Source organism: Saccopteryx leptura, chromosome 2, assembly GCF_036850995.1.
Source record: "Saccopteryx leptura isolate mSacLep1 chromosome 2, mSacLep1_pri_phased_curated, whole genome shotgun sequence".
Classification (NCBI taxonomy): domain Eukaryota; kingdom Metazoa; phylum Chordata; class Mammalia; order Chiroptera; family Emballonuridae; genus Saccopteryx; species Saccopteryx leptura.
Genome location: NC_089504.1, coordinates 374,803,253 through 374,825,376, shown reverse-complemented (window position 1 = coordinate 374,825,376; position 22,124 = coordinate 374,803,253). Strand labels below are relative to the sequence as shown.

The window sequence follows — 22,124 nt, the reverse complement described above, 5'->3', positions numbered from 1 at the left end:
TTTTGTCCCCAAGCCTCAATATTTCACCTTTAAATCCTGAGACTAAGACCCTATTGACTCTTCCACAGAGGAAGGTGAAAGTAGGGCGCGTCTCCAGATAAGAAGGCTGAACTTCCATCATCCTGGGACTACAGGAACTTTTCTAAGAGCTCTCCTTACCGTTGTTACAGTGAGCCACATGGGCCCCTATGCAAAGAACGCTCTGCTTCCTCAATTACTATTGAGGGACTCCTGGAAGCACTGTGGAGCTAGTGAACATCCTGTGGCTTTGAAAATAAACATACCTGACTTATTAGTCAGCTCAGACTTCCATAACAAAGTACCACAGAGGGGGTGTTTGAAACAACACAATTCATTTTATGAAGTTTTGGAACATGGAGTTGGAAATGAGGGCACCAGCACGGTCAGGTTCTGCGGCTTCTCACGGGGCCGCCCCTCCCTGACATGGAGAGAGCTGTCGCCCTTTCCCTCTCTCTCTCTCTCTCCTGATAAAGCTTCTAATCCATCATGAGAGACATGCTGCCATGATCTAATCTAACTCTAATTTCATCCCAAAGGCCCAGTCTTTAAAAACCATCATATTGTGGGCTAGGACTTCAATATATGGATTTAGGGGGACGCAGACAGCCCATCCATATAACACCTGGGTTTGAATTTCAGCTTCCTCTTTTTATTAGGTGCGGATCCTATGAGACTTCAACATCTGGAATCTCAGTTACCTCACTTACATAATGTGACTAATGATCCCTATGACATTGGACTGCCATGTGGAACAAGATGAGTTAAAGGGAAAAACCCTCTGACAGAAACTAGGTATTAACAAAATGTGAATTCTGGTCTCTCTCAACCCATCTTTTAATGAGATTCTGATTTATAATAGTATCAGTTGTTTTATTATTTTTTTTAAATAAGGAGTTCTGACCTACTCCCCCCGCCCTTTGATTTTCTGTCCATCTTGATGAGTTGGGTTGGGTTGCACATTACTTGCTCAGAAAGCAGCAGCAGCAGCAGGGAGGATTATTCCGGAGGTCCGATGGCTCCTCCTCTCCTGAGGGTCCCATGGAAGATGCGGTGTCTGTAATAGGGCCTCAGGAGACACATGGCAGTCCTTTCCCATCATCGTGATTTCCCTGGTGCAGGTTCCCTCAGCCCACTCTCCATCCTGAGTGTCCCCTTTCTGGGGCCCACTGGCCTCAGTTCACAGTGTCCGTGTTTGCAGCACCAGTCAGGCCATGGAGCCCAGGTTCCAGGAGCCTTTTCCAGAGCCATGAGCCCTATCCCGTCCTTCCCCGCTTTCCAGAGCCACGAGCCCTATCCTATCCTTCCCCGCGCCCAGGCACCACTGATTCTGTCCTCGGGGTTATCTGCGTTAGCCGCTGCAATGTCAGCTGCACTGACACAGAGCAACGTTAGACGCTTCCCCTGACTAACGTCTTTGTACCGAACCGGGAATCAGAACAGAACAGATGTTTTAAGGACTCCATAAATCCGTGAAGACAAAAATCCACCCACCCAGCACTTTTTAACAATGTGCCATGCTGATGAACCAGCATATCGGAAATACCAAAATAAATATAAAATCCCATTGAAGCCCCAGAATAAATCTTAGTATTTTTTTCCTTCCTTTTTTCCTCTAGTAACATATACCAGACATCATTTTTAATACTCAGTGAAGACCCACAACTGGGAAAAGAAAGTCTATAAAACACCGCTGTTTCCCTCCAAAGTGACCCAATGATCAGCCGAAATGTGCGTGAATCACCCTCCGATTGCTTCCTGAAAAAGCTCATTTCAGTCTCCCCCAGAACCTTTTCTCTCCCACTATATCCAGTGTTGTCATGTTGCCTCTCATAACTCCTTACTGAATTCCAATGAGGTTTTCTAATTAGCCTAATTAATTTTCTGCCCAACTTAATAAGACTGTCTCTGGTTTAGAAATAATTGGACTTCCCAAACACCATTTTCCCTCCTTCTGTTTCTCAGTGGTGAGTTGTGATCCGGCCTCCTTTAATAATTCAAAATTAGCTTCTGTTTTTCAGATGATGAGTTCATGTTCAGAGAGTTATTTAGTTTTTTCATTAGCACTCTGCCATCATCTTCTCCCTCCTATAAAGAATACCTAAAGGGAGCACTAAGGATAAAAATGAAACTATGGTCCATCCCTTCATCAAGAGATAAATCCATTGAGATAAAGTTTTTGGTGGACTCTTACTTCTTAACAATTTCAGGAAGGTAAATGAATGACTTGAATGAGGCGCATTCTTTCTTGCTGTTTGGTAATAGTTGTGACAATCAGCCTAGCAAGCTCAGGTATTCACATCATGAGAAAGGTCCTAAATATTTCCAGGCAACTTCCTTCCCAATGGAAGAGGCGCCTTCTTTCTAACCTCTTATTTATATTTTCTATGGTTGTGAATTTGTTCCTATAGGCAAATCAAATTGTTGTTAAATACATTAAGTATGTTTTCTCCAAACAAATGAGTTAGAGGTAAAGGGAGGAGGGGATAAGAGCTAGAGAAAGGGGATGATGACGGAAAAGCTGGTAAGCCAATGAAAATGCCCATGTTCCAATGCATATTTGAATAAGATCTGCAAAGCTGTATAAATTGAGTACTGTCTTCTATTTGCTCTCCCGTTACAGAATGCCAGGCAATCTTAGCCTCTGTAGTATTGGTTTTACAGCTCCAGGAATACATTACTTGGAACCATGAAGATGGAATTATTTTCTCAATTCCCTAAAAAGCCTGGAGCAATTTTTTAAAGGGCTTATAAATATGCCGATGAACAGTACTAGGGAGTAGAGAGCGTAGTTAAAAGCGCTGTTTCCAGTTCTTCCCTTGTCCAGGAGGGCACAGCCACAGCCTTCTCACCATGGCTGCCATTCTGTAGTGGGATCGTGAAGGGGCGCAGGTTTTTGAAAAATGTATTCCAAACAGTAGCTATAAGGGTACTCTTTGGATTATCCTAGACTAAATATTTCAAAAATCCATGGCCTAGAGTTATTAAGGATGGCTCCTATGTCAATGAAGATGAGCAATCCACTCGTTTCAACAGTCACTTCTGTTAGGATTTATCCAGACAGATAAATGTTTTATTCAGAAAACTCCAAGTGTACAAAACTGATAAATTTGGGGATGATAATGTACCAAATAAAGACTCTCTCTCTCTCTCTCTCTCTCTCTCTCCCTGAGAACTCTGGGGATATTGCTTCACAGACAGTGTTTTGTAGTGAAAGTGAAGCATGACTTGATTTTTTTCAAATGTAAATAACATTCGATGCCTCACAAAAGTCCAGAAATAAAGTCAGCGCACATCATCAGAGTTTGCTACAACTAGCTAGTGAGCAAAAAGACAAGACAGGGTTGGATTAAGAGATCAAAGACCATAGTGAAAAAACCAATACCATTTGCAGCTATACAGTTAATGAAAGTTTATTTTTTGGTCATCAGCTAGGACAACGGGAAACTGTATAAAGTAGTTTATGTTAGACTTAAGTTGTATGTTTCCTGCTTGTCGCTTAAGTGAGACAACTTGCTCTCAGTGGAACCACACAAGGCCCAGTGACCAGCTGGAGCTCTGCGAGATGTGACCCATTTAAATACATAGACTATTCAGTGGTCTGTTTCAAATGTGAAGCTAGTAAAATAGTGGCTACATATTAGGTCTTTACTCAAATTTTATCTTTAGAATAAACTTTCCTTAACTGTGATATTTTTTTTAATGGACTCTGCATGTTAATATCAGGTGAGTTTCTTTTCTCAACTTTGGTACATTTTTACTAATCTTTGTCCTCATGCCCCTGCTTTGGCTAAGTTCCTCTGAAAGAAAATTTGATTGCTCTGAATCTTGATTTTGCATGAATACCTTGGTGATAACCTCTTCTTAAGAAAACAAAGCATCAAGCATAACAGCAATAACTACTTGGTGATTTCACTTTCAAGTCACACAAGTAGAAATGCATGCATTGCTTTCATCTCCCCTGAGTTAAAAGGAGGAACCCAAAGACAGCCTTGACTAGGGAGCTAGTGCATTTCTGAAAATGGGTAGCAGAAGAACAGGAAGAAAGTCAGTACAGCTAGTGCTCAACTTATGACCACAACTGGTTCCGACAGCCCAGTGGTAACACAATTTGGTAGTAGTTGAGTAGGCTATATGTACAGTACTGTGAAATGATGTTATAAAAATCTTTAAGTCATATTTTATCATAATTTTTTTCATTATTGTTATATATCATAATTTTCTTTATTTTATGCCATTTTTATCATCTCTACACCATTTTGTTTCTTATTTTTACATTCGTCAGGTAAGTAGAACACTGCATTACCAGTACAACTGGTTTAATATTTGCAAAGACAATTTCCTCTTGGTAGACATCTTGGGAGGGGTTTGATGAAAAATATCCAAGACACAAAACACAAATTGCTGTGCCGAGTCTGGGTTAACAGTTGAAATGGTGCACGCAGAGATGTTAGTGCTGCCGGAAGCTGGTCTGCACCATTGTATGCCCAGCTGGGCAACGCTTGCACTGCCAGACGTGGAGCAGTCGTGGCTAGCAATTGTGGTCATAAAGTTGAATGGTCATAAGTTGCATAGGTCATAAGTCGATCAATATTTGTACTCAAATTTTCTCCCATCCAAGTCTGCCTTAACCATGCAACTGCACAGAACATGTCGAATTAATTAAGATAGTGTGCGACAGGCAGAAATATCCTGGGGAAATGATATGTCTAGGTGCAAAGGTCAGAGGACAGTCAAGGATAGTGCATGCATTGACAGGACTCCAACAGAAGAAATTTCTTACTAGGAACAAAACATTAAGTTGTTGGATGAATAAAAAAGGAGATGAAGAGGCAACATATAGATTAGCAAACAGAAAGGCTCAACCAGACCTAGGACTGAAAGGTCAAAGAAAGCACTGATGTTCCCTAGTGCCAAGTACTGGGGCTAAAATACATATTAAACTAGAAGTGGCCAAAAGACAGCCGGCTCTAGCTGAAGGCATCAGCTGTCACTCTGAGTTCCCAGGTGGCATTTGATGCCCCTGCTCTAAGCGGCATTATCAGCCAAGATTTTATGGATCATAAAATTCCTGGGTCTTCTTTTTAAACATAGCCCCTGGTTCTGCTTCAGTGACCTCCCACAGAGGTCAACAGCACAGCAGATAAAGAAGCATTACCTTTTAATGGCTAGGAATTTACTGGCTATAAATTTCACCAAGTGTCCTCAGGTCTGTGTGTTATTGTCAGGTAAAGTAAGTCAGGAGAGTAAGCAGTTTTCATTATTCCCCTTACACATCCATTCCTTTTCTCTTCCTGAGATGAAATAATCCACTATTGTAGTAATTGTTTCACATGAGAAGAACACCCTCCCAGTTTCTCCAGAAGAGATCCAGACCCTTCCCTGTTCCTCTTTCATTCTTTACCTCTGTCCATCTCTCAAGAAGCATTAGCAGACAATGAAAATGACATCCTAGCCCCACTATCCACTACAATACTATCTCTTTGTAGATGCCGGAGACAGTGCCAGGCACTGATGGTGAGAGCCATCCCTTTCAGAATTAGGGTGGTTGCCGACAATGAACTGATCTTGCCTCCTGTCCAGGCACCATGATGTTAGACTCTGAAAGTTGAGACAATGATTTCTACTGATCTAAGTAGGACATCAGGAAGATAAGAAAGAGTCTTCTGGATTAAGGATGACAAATACCTAATCCTTCTGTTGTCACTCCTCAAAACTACGAGTTAGATGTTATTATCCTCATTTAAAAAAAAAAAGTTAAATAACTTGGCCAGACTTAGAATGAGACCGGATACAAAGTTGGGATGAGAGTCCAGGTCTGACTCACCACAAAATCCACAATATCTTGTTATTTTCACTCTATAGTATCAATTCCAATTTTCCATGGGAGCAGCATCATAAAATGCAAAACATGTTTTAAAAAAATCTTTCTGCATATGAGTTTAAACATTCTGACAATAATCCGGGCTGCCAGAAGAGTTGCCCAGTGTAGCAAATAAAAACACAAGACAATCAGTTAAAGTTGAATTTTAGATGAACAACAACTAATTTTCTCAGTGTAAGTATGTCCCAAATATTGCATGGGGCATACTTATACTAAAATTATTTGCTGTATATCATACATTGAAATTTAGCTAGTCATCTTTTATTTTTGCTGCAACACTAAAATGTAGTCCATCTGTATATCTTAATGCCTTGAATCCCCAGAGTGATTTTGCTGTAACCCACTAAAAAGACTGTCATGGAAACTTAATTGCTTTCTCCTCTGCATTATCGCCAGACTCTACTTCCTGGGGTCACTGGGATTCATTTTAGGCCAAGTGTGAATCCTCCATATATGACCATTTAAATCTGATGTTCCTTTATATGCCCAACTAAACTCTCAAAACCAACTTTATCAGGGTATTATACATATATATGCATATGTGTATACGTATATATACCATTTCCCCCAAAATTAGACATCCCCTGAAAATAAAACCTAGTGCAATTTTTTTCAAGCTTAGAAATATAAGGCCTCCCCCGAAAATAAGATGTTGTGTGTCTTTAGGAGCAAAAATTAATATAAGACACTGTCTTATTTTCAGGGAAACAGGGTGGATTGTTGTACATGGAAATAAGAGTCACAAGAAAATCTTGATGGAATTCAGAGTTTGGCTGGTTATGCTGATGTTTGTGATGACATGACTACAGTATACTAATAAATGTTGATTTTTGTTCAACAATAAATGTGAATTCTTGTTCATGGAAAAATAAGACATCCTCTGAAAATAAGACCTAGTGTGTCTTTAGGAGCAAAAATTAATAAAAGACACTGTTTTATTTTTAGAGAAACACGGTATATACAATAAAAAATATCCATTTTACAATGTGTCTCAATGAGGCTTGATGAATGTATACATCTGTGTAGCCCCAACCACAGTCAAGATAGAGAACATTTTCATCACCCCAGAAAGTTAGGTCACATCCTTTGTGGAAAATCCTCAGCCCTGGCTAGTTGGCTCAGTGGTAGAGCATCAGCCTGGCATGTGGCTGTCTAGGGTTTGATTCCTGGTCAGGGCACACAAGAAAAACACCCATCTGTTTCTCCACCCCTCTCACTTTTCTCTCTCTCTCTCTCTCTCTCCCCCCCTTCCTCTCTCTCTCCCTCCCTCCCTCCCTCCCTCCCCCTCCTTTGGACATGTCTTGACTGGAGTGAGTTGGCCCTGGGTGCTGAAAATGGCTCCATGGCCTCCACCTCAGGTGCTAAGAAGTGCTAGGTTGCTAAGCAACAGAGCAAGGACCCAGATGGGCAGAGCATTGCCCCCCAGTGGGCTTGCTGGATGGACCCTGGTCAGGAGAACATGTAGGAATCTGTCTCTGCCTCCCTTCCTCTCAAAAAAAAGAAAAGAGAAGAGAAGAAAATCCTCATTCTCCTCCAGCCCTAGACAACAACTGATCAACTTTCTCTTACTACAGATTAGTTTGTCCTACAATTTCATATAAATGGAAACATAGAATTCTACCATTCATAGTCTTCTATATTTGTATTCTCTTGTTCGGATCATGGTTTGAGATTCATCAATAGTGTTGTCTATATCAACAGTCCATCCCTATTTGTTGCTCAGTTATATTCCATTATATGGATTTACCAGAATTCATTTATTCATTAATTCATTGATGGACACAGACTGTTTCCAAATTTGGTTATTATAAATAAGCTGCTCTAACATATGTGTACAAGCCTTTGTATAGACATATGGCTGTTTCTCTTAGATAAATACCAAGAAGCAAAATGGCTGGGTCATAGGGTGGGTATAAATTTAACTTTGTAAGGAACTGTTATGATATTTTCAAAGTAGATCTAACATTTTTATTCCTACCTTCAGTATGTTAGCCCCCCATTGCTCCACATTTTGGCTAAAGCCTGGTTATTATGTCAGTATTTTTAAGTATTAATCATTATAAGCGGTATTTAGTGGCATCTCATAGTGGCTTTGGGTTGCATTTCCTTGAGGTCAATGGAGTTTAAAATATTCAGAAAAAAATGTTGGCTTCTCCTTTCACTAAGCAATTCTTTTTGAGTATCTATTTTTTGTTCTTTTTGGCCAGGTACAATGCTACAGGCACTGAGAATAAAACAGAAAATGATGGACATGCTCTCTGCCAGGCATAGAGCTTCCCATCTCTCATGTGAGTCAGATATTTGGCAAATATACATATATAAATAAATACCTACAACTGGTCACAAATAGCATTAGAAATATAAGTAAATAAAACACACTAAGAAAAAATAACAGGGGTCATCCAGTTCAAACTAGGAGGTGAGGGTGAGCTTCTTAGAAGGAGAACATTTGAAATATGAAACTGCCGGGTGAGTAGCAATTAGGGAGGCAAGGAGGGCGGGGAAGGTAGAGAAGTTTCAGATGGAGGAAGAGACATGTGTGAAGATCCCATGATGGATGGAACCACATGCTTTTACCTCTGGACTGAGAGAATGACCATGGAGTGAGAATACTGAGGCTGGGGAAAAGCCTGCCATGAGATGCAGAGGTAGACAAGGCAGGAGGCAGCAGGGTTCTTCAGATCAAGGAGAGCTGGTAAGTGCAGGGGAAATTCAGTGATTGATGATTGGGAGTATTATAGGGAAGTTACACTTTCAAAATCTCACCCAGACGCCAGAGATGAGACTGATTTGAATGAGGCGGACAGGGAGAGGCTGGTCATTGGCTGTATCTGTAGTTTAAGCAGATGACTAAATGGTGAGTGGCCTTGGAAGAGAGAGTAAAAATGAGAGTTCAAGATAAATTGTGGAGGTAAAATCAACAAGGTTTGGTGGCCCTGGCTAGTTGGCTCAGTGGCCCAGTGTGTGGATATCCCAGGTTCGATTCCCAGTCAGGGCACACAGGAGAAGCACCCATCTGCTTCTCCACCCCCTCCCTCTTTTCTCTCTCTTTCTTCCTCTCCTGCAGCCATGGCTCAACTGGAGCAGGTTGGCCCCAGGCACTGAGGATGGCGCCATGGCCTCCGCCTCAGGTGCTAAGAAGAGCTCAGTGGCTGAGCAACAGAGCAATGCAGCGATGACCCAGATAGGCAGAGCATCGCCCCCTAGTGGGCGTGCTGGGTGGATCCGGTCAGGGTGCATACAGGAGTCTGTTTCTGCCTCCACTTCTCTCACTGAATAAAACAAACAAACAAAAAAAAAAAAAAAACAGAGTTTGGGCCCTGGCCGGTTGGCTCAGTGGTAGAGCATCAGCCTGGCGTGTAGGAGTCCCGGGTTCAACTCCTGGCCAGGGCACACAGGAGAAGCACCCATCTGCTTCTCCACCCCTCCCCCTCTCCTTCCTCTCTGTCTCTCTCTTCCCCTCCCGCAGCCAAGGCTCCATTGGAGCAAAGTTGGCCTGGGCACTGAGGATGGCTCCATGGCCTCTGCCTCAGGTGCTAGAATGGCTCTGGTCACAACAGAGCAATGCCCCAGATGGGCAGAGCATCGTCCCTTGGTGGGCATGCCGGGTGGATCCCAGTTGGGTGCATGCAGGAGTCTGTCTGACTGCCTCCTTGTTTCCAACTTCAGAAAAATAAAAAAAGTTAAAAAAAAACCCAGAGTTTGGTGATAACTAAGATGGCAGGGTTGTAGGAAAGAGAGTGTCAGGAGGTTATCGGGTCTCTTGTCTGAACAGTTAAGTTGATAGAGACCCTCAACAGAGAGTCAGGAAGACTTGGGCAGGGCTAGGGCCCTGTAAGTGTTACAGAAACTTATACAGAAGGCATGTATGACAACTACAGAGAAGGAGGTGATAGTCTTGTTACCAGAGTAACATCATTCCTGCATGTGAAAATAACAACAGTAAAAATACATGCATATGTGGCACGGTGCATGTGGCTTAGTGCAATGTCATTGGGTTCTTTCTGTGACTAGACACAGAGGGAGATTCAGGGTGACCACATGCAGAAGTGCAGATTGTTTGCTGCCCACTTTAAACAACTGGGTACACCAGCCCTGGACAAAGTTGGCACTGCCTAGTCTCACAAATAATAATAATAATAATAATAATAATAATAATAATAATAAAACATGGCTCTAACAAAAAGAAATGCAAGAAGAGCTATTCTGAAAGACAGATTTAGAGAGAAATGGGAACATTAAGGTTAATTGGTGCTTTTTCTCTGTCACGTGTAAGCAGGTGCCTAATAACTTGTCACCTAAGGCCACCTAAGTGGGACTGCAGGCAAGCGAACCAAGGAGAAAGTGGTCACTGACAGCTTATTAGCTTTCTTTACATTGGGCACCCATGGGGCTGCGACTCTCTGTGACACAGCCCTGCCCAAACAAGACAGACAGAGATGCTGGTGACTCAGCCTCTGCCCTGCAGAGCTGACAGCGAAAGGTTGAGTGGCCCTGCATGTAAAACTGTGACAACACTGAGATATAAGTGCTAGAGCAGACATGTGCCTGACAACAAGAACAGTTTCCCTGTAGTGTTCCTTCTGTACACTGGATAATAACCTGCTTGCTTATTGCCAGTTTTGGATGCTGACTCTGTCCCAGACATAGGGCTGTGCAATTTGCAAGCTCTATGTCATTTCTCTTCAAAGCAGCCCTAGGAGGTAGATGATATTGTCATTCCTTTATTATATATGAGGAAGCTGTGGTTTAAACATGCTAGTTTGCCCAAGGTCACATTCTCAGAAAGAAATCAAACTGGGATTCAAACTCAGGTTCCTGTGACCTGTAAGCCCATGCTCTTGATGACTTTATGGTTGCTGATGTTGAGTTTATTGAAAACAAATTTCATTGGGAAATGAAGCTGAAGGCATCTATTACACCTTCTTCGGTGCCCACTCTGGCTTTGGCTGTTGATCTGTTACATTGCCAAAAAAAAAAAAAGGCTATCATTCATAGGCACCAGACAAGGATCTATGTTCTGAGGACAGGTGTTTCTCTGCGTCCTTGTTTCTAACTAAACAAAGTGGTAGGCAGGCTCAAGAGAAAGGCAGAGCCAGGGCCGCCCGGATGCCAAGGCCCCATGCTGCTGACGAGGTAATTCTGCACCGCACTGTGGCCCCACACAGCCTGCAGGACCTCTCACACTTAATGTAGGGAGCCCAGGTCACCAGTGGAGCGGGAAGAGGGAGAGAGAGAGGAAGTGCCACAGTTCCCTCCCATCTGCTTTGCAGAGGAGAGTGATTCTACAAAAGCACATTAGATTAAATAAATTAAAAGAATTGCACCCCTCTGGGATCAGTCTTAAAACAGAAAGTCATTTGAACTGATGTACGCTTCACTCATGGCCTCTCTCCTTATAGGAAATGGATACAATCAAAATAAAAATCACTCCTCACTCCACCTAGTAAGAGGCAGTAAATGGGCACAGGGAGAGAGGGAGGAGGCGGGCAGGTCACAGAAGCTACAATGTTTACAAAACCATTAAAGGAGAATGAATAGATCTAGCCTGGTCCCAAAAGGGAAAGAAATGTGAAATTTCACATATAAATAGAAAACGTTTAGTATGTTATTAATTCAAGACAGAGCTCCTAATGCCTCTTGATGATAGTTGTATCTGGGTGTCTGGTTAGCTGCAGTGACCCCTGCTGGTAAGAATCGTTCTTCGCTGTTCTATTTTTATTGAGATACCAGTAATATTAAGACTGATATGAGAAAGGTTAGGACCATACAACCCAAGGCTCAGCCAGGCCTGTCTGTTCCATTGGAGAGGAGGCCAGGGTGCACTCCAGTTCCTGGCACAGATATGTGTCCCAGCAAAGAAGGAATCCAGAAGGAGGACTGGGTTCAGGGAAAACTCAAGAAGAGATGCTAAGGTTGGGTGCCTGTAAGTTATTCAGCTGGTATTTTGATGCAGGACTTTTAAGCTCATAGGAGTTTTGACTGCATTAATAGTTTTGGGAGTTGTTAGTTTATAGATTGCAGTAAGAAATAATATTTTTTTTCATCTGGGCTTTAGTTTCCCTGTGGCATGTGTATATAAACAGTAAACTTCTAAAGGATACTGTGGCTACCAGAAATGTTCATAACAGTTATCTCATGTTTGTATAGAGTTCTGCAATGAAATAGGCATCTCATTTTTTCCTCACCACAAGTCTACAGGTTGGATATTTTTACCCTGATTTTAGAGGTAACAATATTGAATTTCTAAGATAAAGTGACTTGGCTAGAACTGCTGAAGCACATCAGTGGCTGAGTCAGACTGAAAACTTCAGTTCTCCGACTCTTTGCCATACATACTGTTGAGCCTTTTTACAATAATTTGTGTGGTTGTGTTTTTTTTTCTGACGGTACACAAAACTCAGGAAGGATGATACTGAACTTTTAAGTTTTATAAGAACATAAAGTATCTGAAGCAGGGGGGAAAGCAACGAGCCATCATTTATAACACTCTGAGCCCCATAGAAGGCAAAGGTTGTTAAATACACATATTATTCATGTCTCTGCATACTCACAGTTCTATCCATCCGAGTGCAACCTGAAACTGCAAATTCTAACAGGAGGAGACAGACAACATGCTTTGCGCTTATCTTGATCTGGAAAATTATACCACAAGGATCAAGAAAGGCAAACGGTGCCTGAGCATCCGTCTTCTTTCTGTCTGCGGTGTCCCCTCCTTCCGCCTGTAACACCTCCACAGATCTGGTTCCATCACAGCCCCACGTACAAGTCAGTGAGCAGATCCCCAGTGGGCAATGTTTCACTCATCCAGCGTCGAAAAAGAGCAGCATTTGTCCCAGTCCCACAAGCATGCAGGGAATGTCCAACCGGCTCTGTGAAAGATGTTCATCCCTGATGGTTGCCACAGAGAAATAAATTAAATCTTGCCAACCCTGAAAGTCACCTTCCAAGGGAAGATTTTTTTGTTGCTGTTGTTTTGGTTTTGTTCTCCACTACATCTACTTATCGGGTCTTTCTAATTACCTAGGGAAGCAGGAAAGAATAAAGACTCCCAAAGAGAGGGCAACTGAAGCATCTGCTGATGGATGACGCCTGGGGCTGAGTGTGGGGAGGGGGTCCCTCCCATCTCCTTCACAGACTCTGGCCTCTGCACCCAGCAGCCCAGGTGCCATGGCGCACCCAGGAAAAGGGGCACAGGTGAGAGAATGGGCATATTCCCTTGAAATGCTTCCTTTAGTGAAATTAAAAAATAAAATAATACAGGTTTTCTTTTGCCCACTGCAGAATTTATTTCAGTGTTCTACTTTGCTTATTCTCTGCAAGGACTTGAGGGCTCCTAAACTGGAGCTATAACAGATGCAGACAGAATGTTGGAGCCTAAGGCATTACTCAAGCCAGGGAGGAGGCTCTGGCCATAGCAAAACAGTGCTTCCTTCCCCTAGCACACCTGTATTTTCCCAGGGCCTTTCTATTTTCCAGCACCTTCACAGTTGTATCACTTCTGGCCTCATTCTGTAAGGCAGCTAGTAGCTTTAATAACTCTCCTGTTTGAAAGATGAGGAAGCCCCTCAGTGTTAGAGCATTGGCCTGGTGTGTAGAAGTCCCAGGTTCAATTCCTTGTTAGGGTACACAGGTGAAGCTACCATCTGCTTCTCCACCCCTCCCCCTTCTCTCTCTCTCTCTCTCTCTCTCTCTCTCTCTGTCTCCCTCTTTCCCTCTCTCTCTCTCTGTCCCCCCTGCCACAGCCATGGCTTAAATGCTTTAGGCAAAAAGTTGGCCCCAGTCACTGAGGATGGCTCCATGGCCTTGCCTCAGGCTCTAAAATAGCTCAGTTGCCAAGCAACAGAGCAGCGGCCCCAGATGGGCAGAGCATTACCCTGGTAGGGGGCCTGCTGGGTGGATCCTGGTTGGGGTACATGTAGGAGTCTGTCTCTCTGCTTCTCCACCTCTTAATAAAAATTTTAAAAAAAGAAAAAGAGAAAGAAATATGAGGAGACTGAGGGGCAGAGACCTTACCCTGATCTGACCCAGGCTCCTCACCCCCACCCCCACCCCCACCCCCACTTCAGCACCTCCTAATTCCTGGAACCGGAACCAACACTCTGCTCTCTTTAGGAATCTTCAAATCCTACAGGGACAGCTCCAGGAAATACAGCCCCAGTAACGTGTGATGATCATTGTCACCCAAGGCTGTTACCTCCATAAACTGGCTCCTGGTAGCACCATCAATCAGAGAGGAAGTCAGCACAACCCCAATGGAAGTGCCTGCATTTCTGTGCCAGGGTTTGTTGAAAGAACATCACCCCTTTATAAATGCAGAAAATGGCTTCAGCTGGATCATTGTTTGGGCACTGAGTCAGCAGGCAGAGTGCTTGCATCCGTCCAGGAGAGGAGCACACATGAGGCCAGGAGCCCAGGTGGTGTAATAGTCAGTGAGTTTCCAGCAATCCGGGCATGACACCAATGCTGGAGTTGACACACCAGTGGTGCAATTATGTCAGAAGAATATGTGCTAACTGGATTGGAGTGGCTCAGGGGCTACAGAAAATCCAACCAGTTTCATATTCTATACTTGAGACCAGAAAAAGTTGGGCTTGAGGACAACTATGTTGTACTTATCCAGCAAAATTGTCTGAGTCTAGAAAGCCACCCAGTTAGGGAGTTCTTTCTGTTTTTACCATTGATTGTCTAATCCACATCCAATTCCTTAATAAGCTTCTTCATTCCTTTTACCTTCTTCGACAGGTTTTCTGCAGGCTGCTTGAAGAGGAAATTGCGAACAATGTTTGAAGTTGAGAGTAACTTTCCCCTGGGACACTTAGTTTGTTTCTAATGATAGTCATTTCTTTTATGTTTCTATTAACTGGAGTAGGAAGAAGGAGTTGATTTGCATTTTCTGTATTACAAACAATATCTCTATACACATTTAGATGGGGAAAAAACACTTTTTTTGTAAATTTGCTAAAATATTATAAACTTATAAGAACAAAGTCAATTGTTCAGTCCCTTTAGATTCTAGATTGCAATTTTATTTGTATGGAATTTAATAATGCTTAGCACTTTTCAAATCTAAGGCACTTTGCAAACATTAACAAATTAATCCTCTCAGTGGCTCCTTACACTTAAGAATAATTACCACTGATTCACAGATGGGGACATCAAGAAAGGTTAAGAGATTTGCTTCAAATTACAGTGAACAGTCAGTATCTTGAGAGTAGGCAGCAGCTTAGGACCTGCTTCTCAAATATGGGCTAATTTCGGAATATCAAGAGCTTCTAGTGTAAAAATAAATAAATAAATAACCAACGATAAAACATTTCGTTTTCGTCCTGGGAACCCATCGGATGATGACAGATTATTAGAGACAGACATGCCACGAGGGAAATAGAAATGACCACAAGAGCCTGTGTGGCCTGAGAATGAGAGTGACTGCCCTGGATGGTGGCGCTCTCGGAGGACGGGGGAGGGAGCGTCTTGGATAAAACAGCTCTGCGCCAAGGGACTGAATTAAAAATTCTCAGTAAAGCCCTAGTTTATCTGGATCATGCTAAAGGATGTACGCTTTTTCAGAAAAATAAGATGAGCTGTTGACACGACTTCACATGACTTCCCAATCATAGTCTTTTGCCTGTTCTCCTTGAAATGTGGAGGGCAAGTTCTCAAAAGGGCCGTGGCTCGCAAATACATTCGAAAAGTGGGATATATCACCAATCTGACCCGTCCATTCTGATCAAGCATTTAGTGGGAACTCTACATGTGGCAATTAAATGTATTTGAATCCATGGTCCTGAATTAACTTAACAGCTACACAGCACATTACCCATCTGAGGGAGGGTGCCATGGAGGTTCTAGTGTTATATTCTGCTTGGTTTTACTTTGGTTTGCCATAGGTTTTGCTATACCTCATTTCTGGAAAACAACATCTTCATTTTTAGGGAAAACTTTGTGAATGGAAAAACCTCATAATATAGCTTTTACATTTTATTATTATTATTATTATTATTATTTTTACAGAGACAGAGAGAGAGTCAGAGAGAGGGATAGATAGGGACAGACAGACAGGAACAAAGAGAGATGAGAAGCATCAATCATCAGTTTTTCATTGCGACACCTTAGTTGTTCATTGATTGCTTTCTCTCGTGTCTTGACCATGGGGCCACAGCAGACCGAGTAACCCCTTGCTCAAGCCAGTGACCTTGGGTCCAAGCTGGTGAGCTTTGCTCAAACCAGATGAGCCCGTGCTCAAGCTGGTGACCTCGGGGTCTCAAACTTGGGTCCTCCGCATCCCAGTCCAACATTTTATCCACTGCACCACCGCCTGGTCAGGCTTACATTATATTTTATTGTCCTTTTAATCTCTATCAAAATTATTGTTTCAATAACTACCAGACACCAGAATGAATATATCATAACCAAGAGTCATTATTAAAAGACATAAACAAAACAAAAAACATTGTTAACAATAACCAGTGTAACACACAATTAGGAAAGGGTTAATAACAAAGGAATAAAGAAATAACTTGTTAAATCATAAACATATGCTCAGGACTGGTAAGTTACCACCAAGTCTCAGCTTGAAACAATTTTGTTGAAACAATTGCACATTTTAAAAGAGTAGGCAAAGAAGACAAAGATATTTTCTCTGAACTCCCTTCTTGCAATAATTGAACTGAACCATCAAAGAAAGCGAAAGCCCTCAGAGGGTTCAAATAAATGCATTAACATTGAGGAAAGTGAAGTTGAGTCTATCAGCCTGGAGTGTCAACCTTCAGAGACGCCTCTTCCCACATTTCCTCAGTACACTGTCAGCACTTAGACCTTCTATTCACTCAGATTTAATTTGCGCACTTGCCGAATTGTTGCCATGAAAAACAAAATATTATTTCATTTCTATGTTCTCACCCTTCACCTAGATTCTCTGCTACCTGAATACAGGGTTCTGTTTTTCTACTTCTCCCAGAGAAATCAATTCTATTTATATCGTTTGTTAACCAACCGCTTTGTTTACCAGAACTTCCTCTGTTTTAAATGGAAAGAAATTAAATGAAAATAAATAATGTATGCTCCCCCTCTCATGTATTTTATCCAGAGCACACAACATTTTTAAATTGACATAAGTGCCCTTTTATCTAATACTCAAAACGGCTTGGCTAAAATCACCATTTCTTTGTAATTTACATAGGTTGTTTCTCCAGCTGGAGAGAAAAATTCCACCATAATTTAGATTACAGATACCAAGAGATACTCACAAGCTCTTTAGTTGTGTTGGTGCTTTCTTTTAAAAAGAAAATCATTTATGTAGTGTTTCTGTCAGTATAAATAGTTGAACCAAATGATCACAAAATGAATAAATCTAAATATAACCAGTGAAGCAGTCACTTATAGAATGAAGTAACGTGCTATTATTTAGAAATATTTTCTAAAGGTCACAACAAAATTTCCCCAGAATTTACATATTTGAGTTTCTTTATTAAATTTATAATATTATGTGACTATACTTTCTAATTTTCTGTTTTACTACATTTAGTCCACAAGTTACGCAATACGGCCCATCAGTAATTCTTTTATTTCTCCAGGCTCTCTCTTTCTCTTTGAGTTTCTTCCTTAGTCCTGCCTTTGCCACTATCTTTTATTTGTAATTTCACTTGCAAACAAGTTGTTCACAGTACTGAAATATTAAATTAGCTAAAAAAAATTTTACTTTAGAATTATGTTGTTTTGTTTTGTTTTTAATTGAGAGGCAGAGAGTCAGGGAGACAGAGAGACAGACACCCGCATGCGCCCCAACTGGGATACAGAAATTATCAAAGATGACGAAACATTCGCCCAGCAACCCCCTACAGGGCGATGGTCTGCCCATCTGGGGCCGCTGCTCTGTTGCTCAGCAACCAAGCTATTTCAGTGCCCTAGTCAAGGCCATGGAGCCATCCTTAGCACCAGGGCCAACTTTGCTCAAACCATTTGAGCCATGGTTGCAGGAGGGGAAGAGAGAGAAAGAGACAAAGAGAGGGCGGAGGGGTGGAGAAGCAGATGGTTGCTTCTTCTGTGTACCCTGGCCTGGAATCTAACCTGAGAGTTCCATACACCAGGCCAACACTCAACTACTGAACCAACTGACCAGGGCCTATAATCATGTTTTCATCAGAAAGTCTGTGATCCCCTTAGTGAGTGAAGAAGGCAAGTCAGTATTTAGAAGCCAAAATCCCAGTTGGCAAAGATGATCTGTAAAAATGGAGCATTTTTCTGTGGCTCTGGTATACTTGGAACTAAGGATTCACACCACTATGGAACTCAATAATTGCTCAGACACTCATAACCTTCAATGATGTAGAGCCCACACCCACAGGTGAGTGGACTACACAGGTGAGAGTACGCTCGTCATCAGTCACCTGTCTCCTTTCCACCCAGGCCCATCCTCTCTGGGTGAGGCCATCTCCCTGGATGTGGGTCCTCTGGCAGAGCCCACCAGGTTCTCTGCAAACATCCTGTGTCTTAAAGGTCACAGAAATGATCAAAGATGATGAAACATCCATTATGACAATTACATACCACCAGAGCCTAGCCTGCCCTCAGTTCCAGCTGCCACGGTCAGGGTCAATCAACTATTATTCCAACTGCTTTTCACAGCCCACTGACTTGAAATTGACTGCCTGCAGCTCTGTTTTAGTGCTTGGAGGAGGGGGAAGAGGGAGAGATAGAAAGGGGAAGAGGAGGAGGGAGAGAGGATATGAATCATGGATTACAGGGAAGGAAATCCTAGAATCAAAAATAGTTTCAGAAAATGAAATTTTAAGCCATTTAAAAACATGTGGCCTAACTAGTATCCTATTCTAGTTTAATTAGTAGGTAAGAACTACCTATTTTGTGGATAATAAGTGAACATCAATAAAATAACAACAATGTTAACAATAGTCACTGATTAGTGAAAAAGGGAGAGATTGTTGAGCATTCATTATTTCAGGTACTGGGTGCCTCATATCATTTAATCCTCATGACACCCTTTGAGACAGGCAATATTTTCCCCTCATTTCACAGATGTGGAAACTGAGGTGTGTGGATAGGTGTGAGCCATATTTGAGACCCAGAGACCGAAACTGATGGGGCTAAGATCTGAACAGTCATCCTCCCCAGCCCTGTGAGGGATATTGTTCTGGTACTGTAAATCAAAGCTCAGAGTGAGTGAAAAATAACTTACTCAGCACTTTGTGGAGTCAAGTGTCACAATGAGGCTTCACACCCAGATTTGACTCCTAAGCCATTTTTTCTTTTTCATTAAACCAGAATGTCAGATTATCAATCACACTCCTGGTTGCAGAGGCTGTACATTTAGCCCCTCCTCATTACTGGTGTCTCCTCTTCATCTGAACCCCTCACTCACTCATGGATCGTGCCGAGTCCTCACCTCCCGCCTGTCTGTGAATCTGTCTGTGTCTGAGTAGTGTCCAGGGATCAGAGGCTCAGGCAGCCTTTGGCACTGTGGTCCCCACCTGGGACTGATTGCAACACTGTAGCGTTCCTCCAGCAAACAAGGCTATTCTAACCCATCCTCATGGGACTCAGTCCCTTCCAGTCTCTGGCCTGGAAGCAAATGATAGTTCATTCTGTAGCTTGGCAGGTTTCAGTATGTGGCACTGAGCTCTCCTGATTGTCAAGCCCCCCTGGGCATCAGAAAGGACAGGATCATAGACACAGAAAATAACAGGGAGACCAGTGTGCGGTGAGGAAAGGTCTGTCATGGGTCAGGAAGCAGCTTAGAAACAAAGAAACATTTCCCCTGGCTGTTGGAAGAGCACTGACTGACACAATGGGAGGCAGTATTAGCCCCACTCTTCAGACTGGGAAAATAAAGTGCCAAGAGGCTTTATCGAGGATAGCAGTAAGTTTGGGGTTCAAACTCCAAAACAACGTCTTTTGTTTTTTTCCACTCTAAACACGTGAGCTTTTTTAATTTCTGAAAAGCAGTCAAAACGCTGTTAATATTGGTTTATTTAAAGAATTGTGGGAATGGAGAGTGTGAGAAAGAACTTCTCCTCCTCAGAGACATTGGAGCTCCATCCTCTTTAAAATGCTGTGAGTGAGGTGGGGAAGAGATCGTCACCTCACTTGGCAGGAGGCACAGCAAGATAAATGACCATCCTGTCAGTGGCGGGCGAAGGGATGGACGCCCACATACCTTCGGGGGGGGGGGTGCCCTGTTCAACCTGGAAGAACATAGAATGGCATTCTGAGCTTTGGCTCATTAACGGGCGTTGTACACACCTCTCGGGTTGAATCTCTAATGGACAAAGTATGTGTGAACTATTCTCTCTCCACACACAAATCCCTGGACCCAACATATGGGGAAACTGGAGTCATGCTAGTCACATTTGTGAACAAGTAATTTTCATTCACCTTGTAGAAGTCAGAACCAAATAAGCGTCTTCGGAGGGTAATACACGACCTACTGGCAAAGAATAGATGTCCACCGGAGGGCCTTATGAATTGGTGTCTAAATTATACCAACAGTGAGGGAGCTATGTCTGAGTAATTTTGAATTAGCTATGGGAGTTGGAGTATGAAGTTAAGCTATGTTTTCTGTTTGTTTTTTCTGGAAATACTCAAGAATTCTCAATATTGAAATCAGCGTAACAACCACTTCACTTTCATGACTCTGGGAAACGTCTTGCTGGCTCTGCCCTATTGCACCAGTTCTTACCTTGATATTGACAATGACCATTTTTAGCAGGTGAACATAGACTCCTGTTAGGCAGGCTGGTGACGGGAAATGTGTCAGTCACACCCTCATGTTACTGACATCTAAAATCAGACGACGAGTGGTGCTTGCGACCAACAGGATGAAAGAGCCTCCCTTCGCCACCCGACACACGCCCGCGCACTGTGGCAGACACCGGGACCCTCAGTCCTCCTGTGCTTGTCTGCATTGTACGTGTCCATCCAGAAAGACTATCTGAGGGGAGAAACCGATGAGTGACGGCTCACCCAGCCCATCCATCGCCGTCCCCTGGCTTCGCTGCTAATGAAAACTGCCGTGGCCGTGCTGCCAGCCTCAGGGACGTCAGAGAGGGGAAAAGCACTGGAAACGAAGGAGTCAGTTTGATCTACAGTGTAATTATAGCCGTGCTGTGAGACAACACAAATTTGGCCCCTGTGTAGCCATATTTCTTTTTGTCCAGAAATTAATTTTCATATCAGAAAAAGAACCATTTAACTTCTGAAACTGACTTGGACAAGGGAGAGGAAATGCCGAAGATGGCAACCTGAGGTCTGGGTTGTCAGCCTTGTACAAGACATTAATATTTCTGAATGAGTTGGAGGAGCATGGGAATCCCCCCACCAGCACCTCCCTGCCTCCCTCCAGGCAGAGATCAAGTCTCAGGTTGCAAGTGGAAGACATGTGTGGAAGTAAGGGTAGGGGAGACGGAAGAGGCACATAAAGAAGAAAGAAAAAGGGGAAACGGAGCAGTGAGCCCAGACATCATAAAACCCAGACCTATTCATCTTCCCCCAGGATCGGGAAGAGGGAAGTAAAATGAAGTCTGATGCTTTTTTCCCGAGCTCTGGAGGCCAAACAGAATAACAGATAAGAGAAAGCAGAAAGATGAACACACTTTATAACAGATAGACATAGAGGTTCTGTAAAACAAATAGCGCGAATGGTTCCTTTTCTACTATGAAGTGGAGCAGAACAGATATGCCACCAGAACTTCAGAACAAAGGTTCTCCTTGATCTCTGATGTTCATGGTCTGGACTGCGGGTGGGTCCACTCCCTGTTCCTGCTCCTGTAGCTGTGTCTCCCCTTCTCGTTTATCTCCAATCCTTATAATCACTCTGTTTCCTTTCTTAGCCCTTCTTGCCACATTGCACCAAATGGCTGGGCCTCTTCTCACATGACAATCGTCCTCTTTTGAATCAGCTACGGTAGGGGGATGACATACACGACGCCAGACGCACCAGAACCCAAGCAGTGGCCGTTCTCTTTCTCTCCTTAACACCATTAGTTTGACAGCTTGACATCCGGAAGTAGCACTTTTCTAAATAAATACACAGCACTATCGTGCGTGTAAAAGAGCAGATAGGATTTTAAGCTCCTTGAGTAGTCACTACATGCAGGCATCTTGTAAAGACACTGCTCCCTGCATAGGAATCCTCGACTTTAAATGGCTTGTTGCAAAAATAAACACGTGTCACAATAAGTCACGAGAATGTGATGGATCGATACTG

General features: G+C 42.8%; 1 protein-coding gene across 3 annotated transcripts in view; it reads right to left on the bottom strand.

The window, feature by feature from the left end:
• Window positions 1–22,124, bottom strand: part of NTM (neurotrimin) — a 1,039,948-nt gene that overhangs the window by 636,810 nt on the left and 381,014 nt on the right. The gene's annotated exons all lie outside the window — the stretch shown is intronic.